Source organism: Nipponia nippon, unplaced genomic scaffold, assembly GCF_047370975.1.
Source record: "Nipponia nippon isolate SJK-2023a ecotype South Korea unplaced genomic scaffold, ASM4737097v1 scaffold_6, whole genome shotgun sequence".
In the NCBI taxonomy this organism is placed as follows: Eukaryota; Metazoa; Chordata; class Aves; order Pelecaniformes; family Threskiornithidae; genus Nipponia; species Nipponia nippon.
This window is the reverse complement of record NW_028262380.1, coordinates 22749340-22769374: the sequence shown is the minus strand read 5'-3', so window position 1 is coordinate 22769374 and position 20035 is coordinate 22749340. Positions and strand designations below refer to the sequence as shown.

General features: G+C 35.6%; 1 protein-coding gene across 8 annotated transcripts in view; it reads right to left on the bottom strand.

Moving 5' to 3' along the window:
- The window catches only part of PCDH7 (protocadherin 7), a 286604-nt gene that overhangs the window by 238077 nt on the left and 28492 nt on the right, over positions 1 to 20035 (bottom strand). The window lies entirely within an intron of this gene.

Below are 20035 nucleotides of genomic sequence, written 5' to 3'. Positions count from 1 at the left end.
CTGGGTGTATTAAAGTAAAAGAATTCCAATTTTGGTTTACCCTAATATACCAGGCAGTGGTTCACAAAGCGATTCAAAGGAGGTTCAAGTATTCATGCCTTGAGGATAGTAACAGCTTCTGCCATCCAATTTTAGCCTGCCACAGCATGTCTCTCAGAGCCTTAAGTTTAGTCATCTCTTGCACAGCTAACTCTGTATTCCAAGGTTATTAAACAGCTCTTTCTGAATCTCTAAATGCAAGCTTAATTCTTGCTGAAAAGAGTTGACCAGAATAATATAATGATTTTTCAGATGAACTCTCATGAATGACTCCTCGAATGACATGAATATGTCCGTTTCTCTGACAGCAGCACACAACTTGATGCAGCCTTATGTTGCAGAAACAAATTTGCCTGTGTCACACTGGTGCTCATAATAACTCTGCGTAATTCATTAAATCCTCCTCTTTTTCTACTGCTTCCATTTCATGATTTCCTACCTGAATTTACAACTTGTCTGGTTCTTGTTATTGTATTTTGAGTTGTTAAGTTTTATTTTAATTGCTACAGACTAAAAAGTTTTCTAGTCTCTCATGTAGTACAGTCTGATCCTCACCCAAACTCATGATATTTATCAAATTCATAATCAAGTTTCATTATTAAATTTGCACTCTGTGCACAAAGGTTAAAATATAAAGAAAAATCAGTCTTAAGACTGATGCTTGACTTCAGTGAGTAACTTTCCCTCTATTTATAATACTTACCTTTGCAACACCACCAATTGTCATCTCATTTTAGTGAATTTCTTACATATTTTGTAATTCCTCTAGTAATCCCCATCTTCCTCAGGTGCACAAATAATTTCCCAGGTGGCACAGTATCAACTACTTGCTGAAGTTGAAAGAGAGAGATTACTAAATTTTCTTTATCTAGGAAATTGGCTATCTTTTCAAAGGAAGGTATCAGATTGGTTTGTATGAACCCCTTTCAGTAAAGCCATTTTCAATTTCCATTTTATCCCATCTTCCTTATTCCTTTATGTCAGCAACTCAATTTTTTCATATAAATTCTGCTCTAGTTTGATAAAAAATGAGGTCACATTTTTAGACCTTCATCCCTTCTTTTCCATCTTCCCCACTACTTAAATATAAATACTGTATTTGCTATTCTCCAACAAAACAGCACCATTTTTGCCCTAACAGATTTATTTACAAGAAGACATGGGATGCTTTGTTCTATATCACTCAGAATTCTGTGATGACGCTTATCTGTTCCTCCTTGACTTACATACATCAGACTCCAAGTTTTGCTTTTATCTTAGACACTTCCAGCTTTTGCTTCCCATGTACAACATTAGCACCTTTGTTTAAAACAAGGCAAAGATTTAATTTCATTTCTGCGTAACTTCTACATTATCTTTCACCTCTAAGTGTAATAATTGTCCTGCTTCTCTCTTGATTTTATTTTGTTAATATAGCTTAATAAAATTTTCTGTTAATCATCCCTTTAATGTCTATCTCAGTTGACATTTGTCAGCCCTTTATCCCTATAGTGACCACACCCCTATAATGCACCTGTCTTTGATAATCTGACTTCCCTTCTCCTCCATTTTCTCATTCCTTGTAATTTTCCTGACCATGTAATTTATTCCATCAAAAAAAAAAAAAAAAAATTCTGTCATGCCTGTACACAGAATTAACACCCATGCATCTGGGCCTCTGAGAAGGTATTTGAGATATTGTACCTCATAGACGTGTATGAAAAGTATTTCCATGTCACCTTCCCCACCTTCCTCCTACCTGTCAGTGGCAATACAATCATTGTCTATACCTACTACTGAAGGTCAATGCTGAAGGGAATAAACCATATAGATTGAACAGTGAATGTACTTTTCCAAGTCCCAGAATTAATCTGCCTAAAGGCAAAATGTCTGTGTTCTCTGCTAGAGATCCTTTGTCACTTCAGACATAATATTAGACTTGTTTATAATTTCTCCAGCCATCATACAGTACTCACCAAGACAGAAAGGAAATAAAGATTGGCAAGACTTTGGTGTCTAATGTATACAAAAACTGAGGTGAATGGCATATTTATTTTTTTAAATAGAGTTTTATTTTTAAAGGCATTAATGACTTTTATTTTAAAGGAGACTTCTTTAATCATTGCCTAATTTATAATCCAGATGGAACGGTATCTGTCAATTAAATTTGTTTCTTACTAAGGTCTTCATTTGCACATACAAGGCCAAAGAGGACTCCTAGAGAAATGATTTTGAGAGACAGAAGCATTATTCATGGAATTAAATGTTTTCTAGATTTATTTAAAACAGACTGCTATGATGTGGCAGAAATAGCAAGCTGATACATTTATTGCTTACTTTGCAATGTGAAGTATTACTTTTCATCTCACGGGCATAACAGGTTTCACAGGAATGTTTTACACTTCAGCCCTTTGGAGACACTAGACTAGTAATTCCTGTTCAATATAGACCCTCCTACTATACCTGGGGTATAACAGGCTTCAAGGGCTCTCTTGTGTGAGCCCCGCCACCCCCCCACCCCCACCCCCCCCCGCCCTGCCATGCCTGCCCTTGGTTCAGGGGGGCAAGCAAGAGATTGACTAGAGAGGAGAATAAATGCAATAATGCTGCATGGAGCTGACACTCTATCTGAGCAACGGGAGACCCGCTGCTTGTTCCCAGGTGGATAAAACTCCAGCCGTCAGGAAGCAAAGAGGATTATGCCAAAGGCACAGCAGGGCTTTAAAGGTAGCGTCTCACAGAGTGGCCAAAACTAAAAGAAAAAATTATGGAAAGAAGTGAGAGGGAAAGATGTAAAGGCGGGCTGGTTTTAACTGCTTTATACAGGATCCTTAGGCAGGAAATGGCTAAGACAGACCTACCAGCTTTTATATCAAACTCCAAAGTACGATTAGGTATCACTCTCACCCTAGAAAACTCACTGATCATGGCAACACCCCACCTTGTAGGGATGTTGGAGTAAAAAAGAAAAAAAAATAAGCAAGACCACTACGAAAATATGTCAGAAGACAAAAGTAAGCACTGTTACCAGTCTATCATCAATTTGAAAAGAAACGTCAGAGTTGGGACAGGCTGTCTCTTTTAGATGGCCATAGGTTGAATCCACTATTTGAACAGATCACAGAAAGCATTGATGTAAAATACAGATTCATAAAACGACATTATTTAAAGATGAGTGTTGTTCAGTAGACAAAAAATGAAATTAGGTTTCCTGAATCTCTCTTCAGTGTACCTCCAAGTTGTAGTCAAAAGGTTTGTAAGTTTTATAAATTCTTGGTTACTCCATACCTTCATTTAAATACTCACTTAAGTTATGTTAGGGAAGCATCATAATGATAAGCTAAGTTTATAAAGAATACAGTGATCTTTAGATACTATGTTATGTGCATGCAAAATACTATGGGAATTATTATACTGACAGTGTAAACTTGTTTGTATTGTCAACTGTTCACTTTTTTAAAATTAAGTTCAAAATAAGGGGGTTTTGTATGTATATCTTCCCTGCCAAAGGAAACAAATTCCATGCTTCTAAATAAATTGCAACTTTTGAAGTCCTTTATCAATGAGCAGTATGGTGTTTCCTAACAAATAAGAGCCTATATCGTAGTCTGTCTTAAGAGCACAGCATGGTAGATTGTTTTATTTAAAGTCTGTCAAATTATCATTAGGATTTTACATTCTGCAAATAATTGCTATTCACTTTTTGTTAATGAAAACAGAGAAAGTTGTTTTTATCTTTAATATATGATGTAGAATAAAGAAAAAAAGAAAGAAAAATGAGCACTTAATGGTGACCTTTAATTTCTTGGGCATTCTTTTACATTAAACCTAAAATGATCAAAATTAAGCTAGATTTGACAGTAGTTATACATGTGAAATTACGTCATGTGTCCAAATCAGACTATTGTACTAACAATACACATCTGAATGTAGCTGAACAGTGGAATGCAACGAAAGTTGCATTCAAATATTTGTGAGATCAGTTAAATTACCTCACATTATATTGCACTCTGGTGATCCAAACATAGCTCATTTTGCATGCTTACAGATACTAGGTGACCACGAATCCTTTTGCTCATAAATTCCTCACCACAAATTAATTTATGTACAGAATTGGTACATGGGAATATGGAATTAACACTGTATGCTGTTTTGGTTTAGGGTTTGGATTCCTTTTTTTTTTTTATCAAAAATAAAAAGCACCTTTTTCCAGTGAAAAAGCAAAATGCTTATTTTAGGACCCAAAATCAGTCTTAAGTGTGTCTCCACTTCTTTCATATAAAATTACATCTAATATGCAGTGTGTGCATACTGTGAAAAGACTTTCTCTGTTACTGTAAGTTACAGAAGCATGGTCCAGTTTATTTCTACACAGCTGTCCATACTCAGCATATTATCAGTCGTAGTACTCATTAGTAGAACAGGTTAGAACTGCTACCTCATATCTTTGCGCGAGGGGAGGCAGTGAAATAAAAATATCTTTTTCCAAATAAGTTTCTGGAGACACATATACACCAATGAAACTATAACTAGCCTGGCTGGCAAGCAGAGTACATCAGCCAAGGTTCATAGATGACAATTCTAGATATTTATTTCAAATAGAAGGATGCCTCAGAAATTAATAACAGGAGCATACTTCATGTATTTTATAATTGGTTTTCTGCATCACAGTATAACATTTTACAAATTAAAGACTTCTCTCTCTTTCTTCAAATAGCAAGAGTATTGAGCTGATTTAATCTTAAAATTTGCATAACTACTGAAAAGGTATCAGGAAAAAGGTTATTTCTTCTAATTTGAGTCCTCCTGTAATCAGGATGCCCACAAACAAAAAAATTTGCAGACAAATTTCTAAATTATTTTGAAAAACATCTTTCTGCAGTTAGCTGTTACATACTGGTGTACTGAAATGCTGAAAGACAACCAGCATGTCTTACAAGAAAAAAAGGAAAGTCCAACTATCTTTTTTTCCCATTCTTCTATCTGCAAATGATATGGAAATACCAGCTCTGTAAACTAGACAGAAACTTGCTAGAAATACACAGAAACCACTCAGTCATTGTGCAGTTATTCCAGGACTCTCAATATTTCCACTTAGGAGGTGACAATTTATTCATCTTTCCCTGCGAGAAGTACAGCAGCAGAACGCTACTTAAAACTGCCTGTTCACAAAATATTTGGAAAAATTGTACAACTACTGAGCAGAGTTAGAAGCAGCAACTTTAACAGTTAAAGTTTTTCAGTTACAGGTTTCTTCATTATTTTCAAAGCTGTGAGATGGCTTAGCTTCTTCAAGAAAATGAGAGACCTTTGGAGTCCTTTTTCTTAAAGCCTTCATGTCATGTATCAGGGGAAAAAAAATTTAGTGGTTACTCTCCAACTTCTGGCTTTCCTAGAAACAAACAAATACATGGTTTAGGTCCATGAAAAAACCTCTGCTTTGCAGGAAGGAAAATACTTAAGCCGTCTCTGTATCAGGCAGGAACTCGAGAAATCCAAGACTGTAAATATTTTTCCTTGGGCCTGCTAAATTTAAAATAATGCAAATTCATTTTGGGATATTGTAGAGGGGACTAAGAAGGAGGAAAATATCTATGACAGGTTTTAGTATAATAAAGTAGATAAGCTCTTTTTTGGAGCAGACTACCAAATAAGATGGTTTCATTGTGGAACATGAGGAAAACAGCAGCAAGAGGAACCCTGGCATCTCCTTGTCTGTATCTGCACAGACTGTGAGTACCACACTGGGGTAGCTTTTATTTTGTGGAAGGTAGGGACCACTCCCAACAGAACTTTATAAATATCAGTAAAGTCTTTCCATGTATTATTTCTCTTCTGCATTAAATGTGAAGGGAACACATGCTAGCACCAAGTCTGGTGCCACATCAAAATTGAGCAGGAGAGAACTATACACCAGACATATACTGCACTGTTACTGGGGTGAACAGGAACTTTATTGTGAGCAATTATATCCACTCAAGTAAGAAGAACCATATTCAATAAACTCTTCCCCCTCTCCTCCTTTTAAGGTTGGTCTTTTTAAGAAATGTCTTTGAGGATGCTCGTTAACATTCAAGAAGATAAAAACAAGAAGGCCAGGTCACCTTCCTGATTTTTGACGCACAGAAGTGTAGTAGCAACCTATAAAACTGAGAGGGAGTAAAGTAAAAGTGACTGAAATCCCTTATTTCAATTTTCCTTGCTACTTTTTATGTCTGCTGATATCAGGCAGGAGAAAACTGCATGCTTTCTAACAGTGGTTAGGTCATGTATAACATGCAGTCATACATGAAACATGGTTACAAAATATATTCTGAAAAAAAATCTATGACTTACATTAGAGGATTTCAACCTTGTAAATAAGTGGCAAGGAGCTATTACCACTCTACTAAAGAGATGGATGTCATGTCAAAAATCTGGCACAGCTATCTCATTATTTATCTTAAAACGAAGTATTACAAAATGTTTAGAACACCTGATCTGACCAAAATATTCTCCTGATTTTATTCCTAAAATACAATTTGTGTTATTGAAATGAATTTGAACACAAAATACTCTAATTTCTGAGCAACAACATAATCCTGAAGAATATATTTCATTTCAGTTTCACCTTACTAGATTTTACTTAGGTTGTCACTATGTAACTATGTTTCATGAAAGCCTGTTATGATTCAAAACCATTTAGAGATAACAATTAAACCAGAAGAATTACGTTCCTCACTGTGTGTTTTACATTTCCTAAGTCAGTGCTCTCCCTTATGCTTTTAAGGAGAGAGGAGGGAAGAAATAAAAAAAGAAACTAAAAAGGTGGTGCATCTTCAAAGAGCGCAGACATTTTAGATATACTTGATTTACTCAATTTGTTTTAAGCTGAAGAGTGAAAAAAAATCTTTGACAAAACTGTCATCTTTAAAATATGGTGATATTTCATTTTCCCCCTTCTGCACTATTTAGATTGCCTGGAACTGAAATACTTCCAGCAGCCATTGTGTCCAATTTTTGAGAGCTGTCACTTCCTAGCAAATCTGCTTAAGCAAAATACTTATGTCGTTAGAAAACAGAGCAAACATATAATATAAAATGCTTTCTATACTCTTTTGCAGGACAACTGGTGTTCAAGCACACAAAACAGCAAGAACATGCAAAAATCTGTAAGTTGAGTTCTATAGACTCCTTCAAATCCATAAATCTGGTACTCCCATGATTAGTTTCCAAAGATGGCTAGAATTAGCTTATTTTCTTTGACTTAGCTGATTTTTGCTGCACAATAATTACAATTAACACAATACAATCAAACAATAATCAGAATGCTATTTCCAAATAAACCACTCCAGGCCATTAAAACTAAAAAGAACACTTCACCTGAAGGACAGTAAAACAGAAGATGATAATTTTTGACCCTCTCTAGTCCACATGCTCTTTTGGTCAGCATTTGATGCCCTGCAAGGTAACACAAAATTGCTACAGCTTTACACTTATGGGCCTTTATTCCACAATATAAAGAGAACAGACATTACATGAAATGTAAACAAACTCTGTATGCTGAAATGAACTACACTGACAGAAGTTAAGATCTTTACCTAGGATACAGATTACTCTTTGCAGAAAAATTAAAAAAAAGTATAAAACAAAATGTTCCTTTTAAGAGTGAATTTTAAATTCTGGATGTCAAGAATTTTTACAGATGACAAACTGCAGTATGGTTTTGGTTGTTACAGGTCAATAAGTGTTCTATTTCCTGAAATTTTTCTAAGATTTTCTGATTTTCTTACTTTAATTTCTGCATGATTATACAAAAATCTTATTAATCTTTGAAGTTTACACATGAGGAATTACGTAAGACAACAGTTACTTCCATTGCTTTAGAAAGCTTGTCATGTTACAGGAAAGTCAGTGCTTCTTACTGTGTGCAATTCAAATCCCAATACTCTGATGGCCCGTTAACACCAAATATGTCACCCTTTAACACCACAGAATCAATACACTGGAATGTCATGGTACCCTGATGGGCCGCAAAGCCTCTGTATACATTTATTAGACAAAGATTTTATATTACTTCAGAGAAGAAATGTGTCAAGTTAAAATCAATTTCAAGTTTCTTACTAAGAAGTAAATAGTCCTAGGTAAATAAAAGATTTTTTTCAAGTTCCACTCAGTCAAACATAGGAACTAAACAAAGATGGTCAAAGTTGTTTAGACATCCTCTTCTGAACAAGGACACTTGCGTGTGCACACTGTTATAAATTCTACCCCTAACTTTCAAGGTGGTTTGGTGGGGTTTTTTGACAGCTCTTTCCTACCCAGATCATCACCCACCCGGGCCTTGCTGAGATCTCCTTTCAGGAAAGGATAAGAAAAATACAAATATAACCTAACATAAATATTCTAGTATAATCAAACAATAATATCCCAAAGCTTAGGTACGAAAAACTCTTCTAAAGGTTACTTCATCTATTTTCTCACAAGAAAATTTAAGTATTGGGACTACTAAAAGGAAGACCAGACAATTTCTTACATTTTAAAAATGCTTCTGTAGCATACTCCAAAGAACTCAAGAGAAAGTATTGACCTTTCTGAAAACACTGGGAATTTGCAGGAGAGACAAAACCATTAGTATTTTCTCACAATTCATTCTTTAAAATAATTTTAGAATCCAAGACAAGAAGCAGTGTTGATCATTTGCCTTCCATCCTTGTGGAGATGGATAAGCAACGAATCCTGGCCAATCCGAGATTCCTTAGATGTTTAAGAGAAAAAGCATTTTTTAAAAAACCCTCCCTGAGCTGCTGTGCAGCTGACAGAATAAGGAAAACCCCCTTTCTTTAATCTCTGGATTTCAAAACTATGTCCTTTTGACTATGTCCATTTGCAAATGACACCAAGCAGAGTGGTGTGGTTGACATGCCTCAGGGATGGGATGCCATCCAGAGGGACCTGGACAAGCTCAAGAAGTGGGCCCATGTGAACCTCATGAGGTTGAACAAGGCCAAGTTCAGGGTCCTGCACCTGGGTCAGGGCAATCCCCGGTATAAATACAGGCTGGGGGATGAAGGGATTGAGAGCAGCCCTGCTGAGAAGGACTTGGGGGTACTGATAGACAAAAAGCTGGACATGAGCCAGCAATGTGCTCTCGCAGCCCAGAAAGTCAACCGCATCCTGGGCTGCATCAAAAGAAGCATGACCAGCAGGTCAAGGGAGGTGATTCTGCCCCTCTACTCTGCTCTGGTGAGACCCCACCTGCAGTACTACATCCAGCTCTGGGGTCCTCAGTACAGGAAGGACATGGACCTGTTGGAGCGGGTCCAGACGAGGGCCACAAAAATGATCAGAGGGATGGAACACCTCTGCTATGAAGAAAGGCTGAAAGAGCTGGGGTTGTTCAGCCTGGAAAAGAGAAGGCTATGGGGAGAGCTTATTGTGGCCTTTCAATACTTAAGGGGAATTATAAGGAAGATAGGGACAGAATTTTTAGCAGGGCCAATAGCAATAGGACAAGGGGTAATGGTTTTAAACTAAAAGAGGGTAGATTTAGACTAGATATAGGGAAGAAATTTTTTACAATGAGGGTTGTGAAACATTGGAACGGGTTGCCCAGAGAGGTGGTAGATGTCCCATCGCTGGAAACATTCAAGGTCAGGCTGTATGGGGCTCTGCACAACCTGATCTAGCTGAAGATATCCCTGCTCACTGCCGGGGCGGTTGGACTAGATGACCTTGATAGGTCCCTTCCAAACCAAACTATTCTAGGATTCTATGACTTTCTTTTTTCTTTTATTTCCCAGAATCTTGCATATCTCCAAGACCTTGTCAAGAAAAACACAATACACACTTCAGTATATAAAATTTAACATTTAAGCTTTACTACTCTACTAATTCTTACAGAACTGAGTAAGGTGATGTTACACAAAATTGTTCACTGCCTGCAAGAGAACTAGTCCATAAACAACTTCTGTAAGTATTGAACTGATATTGTCAGATCTAACCCAGAGAGAAACAAAACAAAAATTAGTATTTCTCTAGAGGGTAAGAAAGTTCTAAACCTATATAGGCTCAATTACTTTCTAGACCAATAGGAAAGTTCCTTGTTATTGTCTTCATGGTATTTGTAATCACAAAACACAAAAATGAATTTGAATTTCATGGATCGACCTTTATACTTTCTCTCCACAGGTTCAGATTTCAATTTGTAACCGATACACAATTCTTCTGGATAAAGAATCTTTTCTTTTTTTTTCTGAGTGCTATTTAAACCATTTGATGCAATCATTTCTTGTGTGACACCAAACATGCTATTTTCCAAGCCACTATGCTCTGTACCCTGCCATTTCTAAAGAATCATTACACGCCTCTCCTATAAACCTCAACATTGCTTAGAAAGAAACAATGCATGTGTTCATCTGGGGCTGAATTTTCTAGCAATATACAGCACGCGTTGTGCCTCATGATAAAAATTTTAAAGTATTTGGCTAAATTATCCTCACTCTGCTCATACAAACAGTTCCACTGAATTAAATGGAAGTACTCATGCTGTAATTCCTACCATATTGCCAAAAGCTAAACAATGTAGTTTAGCAGCTTATGGCCTAGACTTCTAAAAGTTTTTTGCAAGCCTGTATTAGACATTCCCAAAAGAACAGTGAACTACATTACATACAAGTTGCCATGAATTCAAAATCTTGACACAGCATTCACTTAAATCATGTAAGAAACATATAAGCTAAAGCCGTCACATGAGTTATCAAACCACCTAGCACATTAAATGGCAGGTCTAGTTTGCTGGTTTTGTGTCCTTAAGGATCTTTCTACATGTGGGATTACACATATAGGAAGTTATACAGAAGAAATGTTAGTTTCTTCTCAATAATAAAGTGATACCTTTAACAGTGAAAATAAAGAAGCAAGTTACTGTATTCAAAAGAAGAAACAGATACTTACAATATATTTCCATTAAGGTAGGGTAACTATTTAAATTCATTTAAAAAATGCTTATAAATCCATATGAAAATTAGTTATTCTCTCAGTTAAATGGCAGCTGGACAACATAGATTAGCATCTATAAATAATTTATAAGCCAAAAATCAAACTGGATTCCTAAGAGTTTCAATTTTGTATTAATTCACTATAACATCTTTCAGTACACAGCAAACTACTGCTGTATAAATGTGGTTCTTCACCACTTTGCACAAATATGACTCTTCAACGTATTAAAATATGTGAGAGAATAAAGTTACCAGTATTGAAGCTGTAATAACCATGTATAGAGGAAAAAAAATTACATGTAAAACCTTTAATGTGATCTATGTTTTTAAGGTAGCAGCACAGTGTTTCTCACAGATACCAGCTAATGCCACATTTTTTTTTCCAAAAAGGTAAACTAAAATATGTAGCATCACACGATATTTTTCTTTATACTGAAAATAAATACTGTGATAGAATGATTTTGTGGAAGTCTGTCAACACAACTGCTGATACTCCTATGTAACATAACCAAAATTGAGGGGATTATCAGCAGGACTTCCCATTAACATGTTAGTGAATGTCAATAAAAAAACTGGCTCAAAAGAGGCAATGCTGCCACTTTGCTGTGTGAAATCAATGCATTCCATCTCAGAAGCTGCTTCCATACATGTACTGTTCTCCTTTTCTCTCAATCAACGACATCCAGAACAAGTAAGGATTAAAAAAAAAAAAAACAAATCACAAACAAAAAGAAGAGCTGAATATTGTTTCTTCATGCTGTAATAAAAACTGAAAATTTCAAGCCATCTTGCCAGTTTCCTTCCAAATAATGGGTTTTAATTCTAACTAGTGGTGCAAATTGCATGCTGTGGGGGAAAAGAAAAAAAAAAAAAGAATAAAGAAAATAAAAGAAAAAACCAGCAAGACTCCTGAGAATATGAATATCCACATGTTTTACCTCTTGTGAAGCATTCAGCACACAAGATTTTCGTTATTGCTACTTCCCCTGGATGCTTTAATATTTTCTGTGACGTCTCTTACCAACTCACGAGTGTCTCTTAGCAGACGTTGCTGTGCTTAGTTCTAAGTCTCAGGAGAGCTAGGGTACTTTTGCCAATTAGAAATAAGCAAGTTGTTTAATTAACACACCCTTTTCGTTAATGGTTTAACCCAAAGCGGACAAAGAGTCTTTGTTGCAAACCTTGAACAAAGAAAGGAGTACTAATTAAACATCCTGAAGTTTCTAAAGGGATAGTTTCTTTCAGCACCCAAGGGATTGTTTGAACTCCTCAGAGGACCTCCAGAGCCTTCCAAGAGCACTTGGATTTTCTTATAGCTGTCCCACTCAGGAGGAAAAAAAAAAAAAAAAACAACCAAAAAAACCCGAAGTCTAAAGATTTTGGACACTTTTGATGTTTTACAGTTAAGTTTGCATAAAGATAGATGTCCAAACTCTTTGGATCAGACTACAATACAGCAGATTTTTACTTCATAGTAACACAATTCTAAACTCAGGCCTGGAAAACTGTTAGACATTACATGGGAGAGAAATTGATTTGGAGGGGAAGAGGAAAGGTAATTCCCAGCACTAGGCACTAAGTACCCATCAGAGGGGTAAACAGAGAGGTCTGCCACAAACTTCTTACTTTCTACATTCTTTCAGACTTTCTGTGTGCATTTTATCATGTGTATGCGATGTGTACATATTCTTAAAATCAATTGGCCAAGCTAAGAAGTAACAGGCAAGGGTTTCTAACTGGATGTGAGTTTGAACTGAGGGCTTCTGATGCAAGACAACAAGTAGCTTTCCTGGAGACAGCTAGCAGTGATCTTTGCTTCAGCTGTCCACCCTACTGCCCCCTCACAGATCTCTACTCCCACACTTGGAAAAGCAAGACTGTTTTTGAGGCAGCTGCTAATAGCTACAGTTTATAGCCTGATATAGTATGGCAAAAGAAGACTTATTCTTTAATATTTGGGCTTCAACTTGCACTGATCCAATAAATGCTGCATAAGCAATTACACTGCCCAGGAGTGACAAAAGGATAGATAGACATGGGTAGTAAGTGTCAAAAAGTTAGATATTCACACCCATGAATCAGACCTCTAAGGTGAAGCGTGTATAAAGTAACTGTACATGTACTGTGTTTGGAGGAAGCAGAAGCAGTATTACGCTATTTTAGTCTCCCTTATACCAAAGTGTACTTAGCCACTTCTAAATTTGACACAGAATCCAACAGAACAACAACAGAAGAAAACAAGACCAGACTTCGGAAACCTGTTAGAGCTAAGGCTCAAAATACCAGGCATCCAGACTTTCCTCACCTATTTACCATCCTATCTTAGTAGTGTAATATTTCCTTAATCTTTTCTATAGATTTATACACTTATTTCTATAGTAACCAGAAAATTAAGAAAACTCTTTTCTTCTGTATTTTTTGAGATCAAACCTATATACTTGCTTATTCAGAATATATATTCAGTTTCAGATGCTAAATTCAAGATTTTTGTCATAATGCCAAGGAATTATTTTTTAGATTCAGTCAGATCCAAAGTTCCACAAGTCCATCCATCATTACTTCACAACTGGCAACAGACCAAATCCTGTAGACTACTGTCATAGAAAAATGAGAATCAAATAAGTTTGCACCACAAAAACTGAACTACTCTGTTTATTCAGTAATAGACCAGAATTTAGTTTATGAAATAGATTTAAAAATATTTATTTTATGAAACTTGTTTATAAATACTTTATGAAATGTATGTAGAAATATTTATTTATTCATTCTTTTATAGTGCTAGCATTTTGGAAAAACTGTTGATAATGTCAGTGATAGTGTTTCAATTCAGTGTTTCTAGACATAAAAAATCTGCCACTCACTACTGCATGTATTAGAAAAAAACTCTAAGGAAACACAGTATTAAAACCACTGTCAACTACATTCAATCATAGAACGCCTAGAGATCTAAAAGTATACCAAAATCCACTGATCCAAAGATTTCACAGTTTCTTGTTTCATGATTCAGTGGAAAGGATATGAATGAATAAGCGAGAGAAGAACAAATAGAAGTGAATCAGGACAAGCTCTGGAACTCTAACAGGCAGCTGGGCTCTGGCCAGGAGTTTGCACTTGCCTCTTTTTCCTCCCTAAAGAACAGCTCCAGCATACTGAACTGATTCTTCAACTAACAAAAAGAAGAAATTTTTAAATCCCCAGCTTGAAAATTTAAACTAACCCCAGTTCATAAGGCAAATTCCTTAAAAACTAATCCGTACTTCAGGCTGTGTTCCAAAATCCTTTTTAAATAAATGTTGTAAAATAAAATATACAGAAAATATTCCCTATGAGGTTTCCTTTAATAAAATCATCTGTAGATGGGATACACAGAGGCTGAGTGGTACAGCCCTCTGGAGTAAATATTTCTTCTTCCAACTCTGAATATTCTTCCTTTTCAAGTCTCTCATCCTAACAATTAACATGGATCTGGTCTAGCCTGCAGGAGTTATCTTTAGAAGCACTAATCACCCATTGCTCTTCACTGATTGTAGTGAGAATTGTCTTTATTCATCTGTCTGAAAAGCAAGTTTTTCATGGTTTAGCATAATACAGCTTTATTTCATAGACTATTTTTTGTGACTTGTAATTTTGTAATTTTAATTTCGTTTCTATTTCCTCAGTTATCTGACTTCTACTCTGAATTTTACTTTACACTCAAATGAAAAAACAGAAATCAGTAAATGATACCAACAAGGCAAATAACTTTTTTTTTTTTTTTTTTCAAAATAGCTTTTCTTCTGGTCTTTGAATGTTTTGTAGTCATTGGCCATTTTAATTGAACTCCTCCCACTGATCTGCAAATATTACATTTTAATAAAAGCAGAGGGGTTGTGCAATCAAATGGAATAAAAATAAAAGTAATCAATCTAAGCACTTATATAAAGATGAGAAACAAGGTGAAAAAAGTAAATAACTTCAAAAATTATCATTATGAAAAATATGATGAAATCTGTGGGTATTTTCTCCTTAAGAAAGAAAGCTGGCATTTTTCATGTTTCTTTGAACAAATCTTAAATATATTATTTCTGTAGATAATGAAATGCAAAACACAGAAGCATAGCTGCATTTACCCAAAGGAATAACAAAAAAGTACAGAAACAAATTTATACAGTAGTTTTGGTTTTGTATGTCAAACTAAAGCTGGTTTACAAATCACATTTTATACATGAAACTTAAAAATCAAGTAAATTTAATGAGAAATTTTTCTATTGTTGAACTTAAGAATCAAAGCCAGGTTTTGCCACAGGGGTTCATTTGTCTTTTTTTTTTTTTTTACCCAAAAAATTTCTTCTCATTTTGAAAACTACTTTTCAAACTCATGCACATGTGAATTAAGACCTTATTTTGGCAAAGGGTTCGACTGAAGCATATGAGCTGTACCCTAAGATCCTGATCACATATGTAAATACCTACAAGATTGAGGTCTCAACACAGTGTTGTTCTCTTATATCTTGAAACAGATACTCCTTTCCCTTTGTTTCTATGAACAGTTTTGTTAAAGTCTCATCAGTCACATTTTTCTCCTGTTGCCATTTCCTACTCAAAAGAGTTGTAAAGAATAACAAACGCTGACAATGGAATAAATGACAAAGCAAAAATGCTGTGGAAACAAAATAGCAAAACTCTTTCTTGTTCCCCTTTTCTCTATCCGTAAAAAAATGAAGAAATTGTAAATTCATTAAGATCTTTCCCTGAAACCAACCAAATGGTTTCGAAAGGCAGGAGAGGAAAAATAATAAATAAAATATTCTTTCTCCTCCAGAAACTACAACTGAGTGAGAAAGCTCATGGGCATAACCCATGAAAAAAAAAAATATTAATTCTTCGTAGATGTTCCATTACACCATGTCAAACTACAAGGAAAGCCTTGCATTAACCGTGGTAATAGCAATGACGTGCCTACCTTCACGGCAGGAAGAAACTAGAATTGCTACAGCTGACTTACTCCACTCCTGCTTTCCTAACTTTAGGAAGAGCAACAATACAGGTGAATTTAATTAGCAAGTCCAAACAACTGGATTAACAGCCGATGCACAAACTGCACTATCAACTATCATCTACAGAGTTAGTATTTCAACAGTCAGAAGCACTGACAGAAGCAAATTAACTCATACCAAAAAAAAAAAAAAGAGTTTGCAGCAGCAGGAAAGGGTATGACTGAACTAACAATGTAGAAAAAAGTAAACTATATAGCAGTAGCAAGTATTTTGGTCTGTAGGATCAGGTCAGTCTCTATGACTGCCAAACTTGGCACAAGTTCAATGGTTCTCTCCCTCTGATTTACAGGTAGGCTTATGCTGCAGTGCCTGGTGTGACTGGATCATGTAGGTAATGGAACCAGCCTAGTTCCAGTGTTAACCAACTCGTTATCAGTGTGTGGTTGTGTGCAACTATAACACAGAACTCAGATATTTTTAAGGAGTTTTTTTTGCAGTTCAGTCTGAATTCCATGCTGCTCTTACTACCTAAACCAACTTGCTGTGTTGATAATCCTTATTTAGGGTTTGACTACAATATAATCAATGCCTTCAGTATCTAATAATTGTCTCTGGGCTGTGTAAGTATTTAGTGTGTTTTTAAACCATGGGCTCTTAACTTTAATACACACATTTTTCAAAGAATATTCAAATTTTCACTTCACTAGAAGTGAAAATGAAAAAATACAGAACTCTGTCATTTGTTTCTAGGAAGTGTTTTGGTTTTATTTTTCTAGGAGTTGCACTAGATTTATTTGGTTTAGTTAACAGTCATTATTTGTAATTAGGTTTGTTCATTCAAAGACTGGCTCAACTAAAGCAAAAATTGAAAGAATCTTAAGTGACTGCAAGAGGGTATAGGCTAGAGGTTGAATCTTACTTGTCCAGATCAAATGACCATGGTATTAGCGTTCTCCATGGCACTGATGTTGAGTTAGTTGGAAAAACTGTCATTTGGTAGCTATCAGCAATTTGCTGGCAGGAAAAGGGGGAACTGCAAATGAGATGCCATAGGAATATTTCTTGGGCTTGGCTCAATATTTCATGAGTCTTGAACAATGGAATACACTTGTGGAAACTGTGGATGACCCGACACAGGGAAAGACTGTGAGAACCTGAGGAAACAAGATTTTAATTCAAATGACCTTGAGAAATCCAACGAATAAACTAAAGTAAATAAAGTAAATAAACTAAAGTAGTAGACACTGCAAAATGTAGCACTGAAAAAAAGGAAAAAAATCAAGCACACAAAGACAAAACAAATAAATTACTCTATACGTTGTCTCACAGACAGGAGTCATTACAATGCAACAAAAATTATAGCAGAATGACAATTAAAAATGAGCCAAGATGTGCAGTAAATGAGTCAAATGCCGGGAATGCAGAAAAAGGAATGTTGGTACATAAGACACTGAGAAAATCGTTTTCTACTCAGAATTGGTAGGTTTTCAGTTATAATAAGCACAGCTCAGGCACCAGAATTTGCCTGCATATATCAGTATCTCCTGCCAGACACACCAATAAATCAGAGAGAATCCAGAGGTCAGCAACAATGAGAAGTCCGTGAAACATAAACTAGCTTTCCTGATGCTAGCTTATTAAAAAATATCAAAGGACTAAAAACCTTCCCCAAAATATTATAAAAGGACAATGAAGAACTATTTTGCATGTATACTAGGGAGAGGTAAAGATGAAACTACCTTAGCCCTTGCTTCCACATTACCATTTCAACAGATCCAATTTAGGCATTTATTGCCTTCTTCAGATCACACTCACTGACTTCCCTTTTTGTCTCCTGCCTGCTGAATGCTTCCTATTTCTCTAGTTAATTTCTCTCAGTCAAATGTTTCTATGAAACTTTTTTTTTTTTTAAGTACTTAAAGCACATAAAAACAAGTAGAAGTGTCCACCAGATGTGGAGAAGGCTTGAGCAGTTAGGGATGGAGACGAAGGACTCCTGAAAGACAAAGAATCACAGAAGCAGCAGCAGCAAAGCTTTTAGAAAAAAAAAAAAATACACAATAGTTGTAAAATACTAGTGCGCTCTACCTAGGTAGGTAGCTCCTTTTTGAAGGTTTTTAAGAATTTAAATGTAAGATATCTAACACTACACTTCTAACACTAAATTTTTATTCCTCCTGCAAAGTTTGTAGCCTTTGATTGGACAAAAATATTTAACAAGTAATGTGCTGGGCAGCAACAAACTTTCCTGTGCCTGTCAAGATCATTCCAAGTTTCTAATTCTGTGGCCAAGGCAATGTAGGAAAAGTTTTGTGAGCAATATTTATTACCACAGATTAAATTAATTAAAAAGTAGAGCTAAAACACTTATTGAAGAGGAGACATTTATGAGGGAAATCGAATGTAAAAAGCCAACATTCAGCATTTGCTTAATACTATCTGTTCCATTAGCCTCTTCCTTGACAGTAGTGTCAACGTAAACAGAACGGATTTTTATGGCTCTTCACTTGTGACTTCCTCTAAGTTATTGGTTTAATAAGCAAACTTCTCATAGGTAATAATTATAGCCTGAAGGAAAACAGTCCAACTACACATTTTTTCTTTACTACCCTTTCAATATAGATCTCCATTCACTCTATCAGTCCTGTGATTTGCTGCCATGACCACTAGAATCTTCAGCCAGGTATTTTGTTTGGAAAACTCTTCCACAAATTTATGAATTGTTCATAACATGCCATTTAGGAACATGCAAAAAAAGCAGTTCTTTTCACATCCCTCCTCCAAGAAGCATAACTGGATTATTACTCTTACAATTAGATGACTCAAAAGAAATATAGATTGGCTTCCAAAAGCAGGCATTGCAGTCATCTATACACAGTCATTAAGCAAAATCTCAACACTTTCAAACTTCTCAGAACTATAAAAAAAAACAGCGAACATTTAGCACAGTACCCAGTTAAAATCCAGTCCCTTATTGCCTTTCCTTTTTCTTCAGAAGACCAGTGTCTACGTCTAAATGCACTTTGAAATGCCTACCACAGGACGACAATTAAGCATGATGTTCTAGGCTAAGAGGTTATTGTCCCCTGTTTTTACCAGCTGCTTCTCCCTACTCTTTCCTGTTGGAGGTAAGAAGCTCCTCACGTCTGCCAGAACAACCATACGTGCAATTACTTGTTAACCCAGTTCTGTCAAAATGGTTTCCTTTAAAAAAAAAAAAAAAAATCTGTTTAAGAAGTGTTTCAGTTAAACTGGAATTTCTTGTTTGAGTGTGTCCCAAATACAATTTATCTTTAAAGTTCAGAATTAGAAGCTTCTGTTTACAATGGCAAACAATGATAATCAACTTAGGCTTCCTAAATGGTTCCCCAGGCTCCTCTAATGTTAAGGGGCTAAAACAGGGAATATCTGAAGGTAAATAAATTATTCCTTCTCTACTAGATCAAATATTCACATGTATTACAAAATATCTTGCCGTCTCATACAGTTAGCTTCATCTAAGATTGTGGTCAGCATCCTGGCATATTAAGATATCATCATGCTGGCTATCCAGAACAGCGCATACCACGTTTTTAACTTTTTTTTTATCATAACTCTGTATGATTTAACATGTTTCTCTGTCCGACCGTATGTTATACAGAAGCCTTCAGGAATTCTGTTATAAAAGATTCTATCGCAAAGTTTGATATAATTTGATATAACTTCAGAAATAACTGTTTACAGATGTTATTCAGCATACCATAGCAACTACTAGCACTGAATAAATCAGAAAAAAATACACCACGAGTTAATACAAATGGAAAAAAAAAAAAAAACCACAACACATTTGATACATCTCTTTTCTGCTATGAGTAGGTATATGCAGTTATGAATAATTTTTCCTGATTTCATGTGAACTTTTAAATAGGTGCTGATCCAGTTGACTCTCAGGTCAATGTTAAGACTTCCAATGGGTTTGCTATTCAACCTACATTACGTTCTGAGACAGATTTACCAGTTTCTACCTAATGCTCTGTTCTTCCTCATGGCACAACACAAAACAGTGAATTTGATCCATTTATT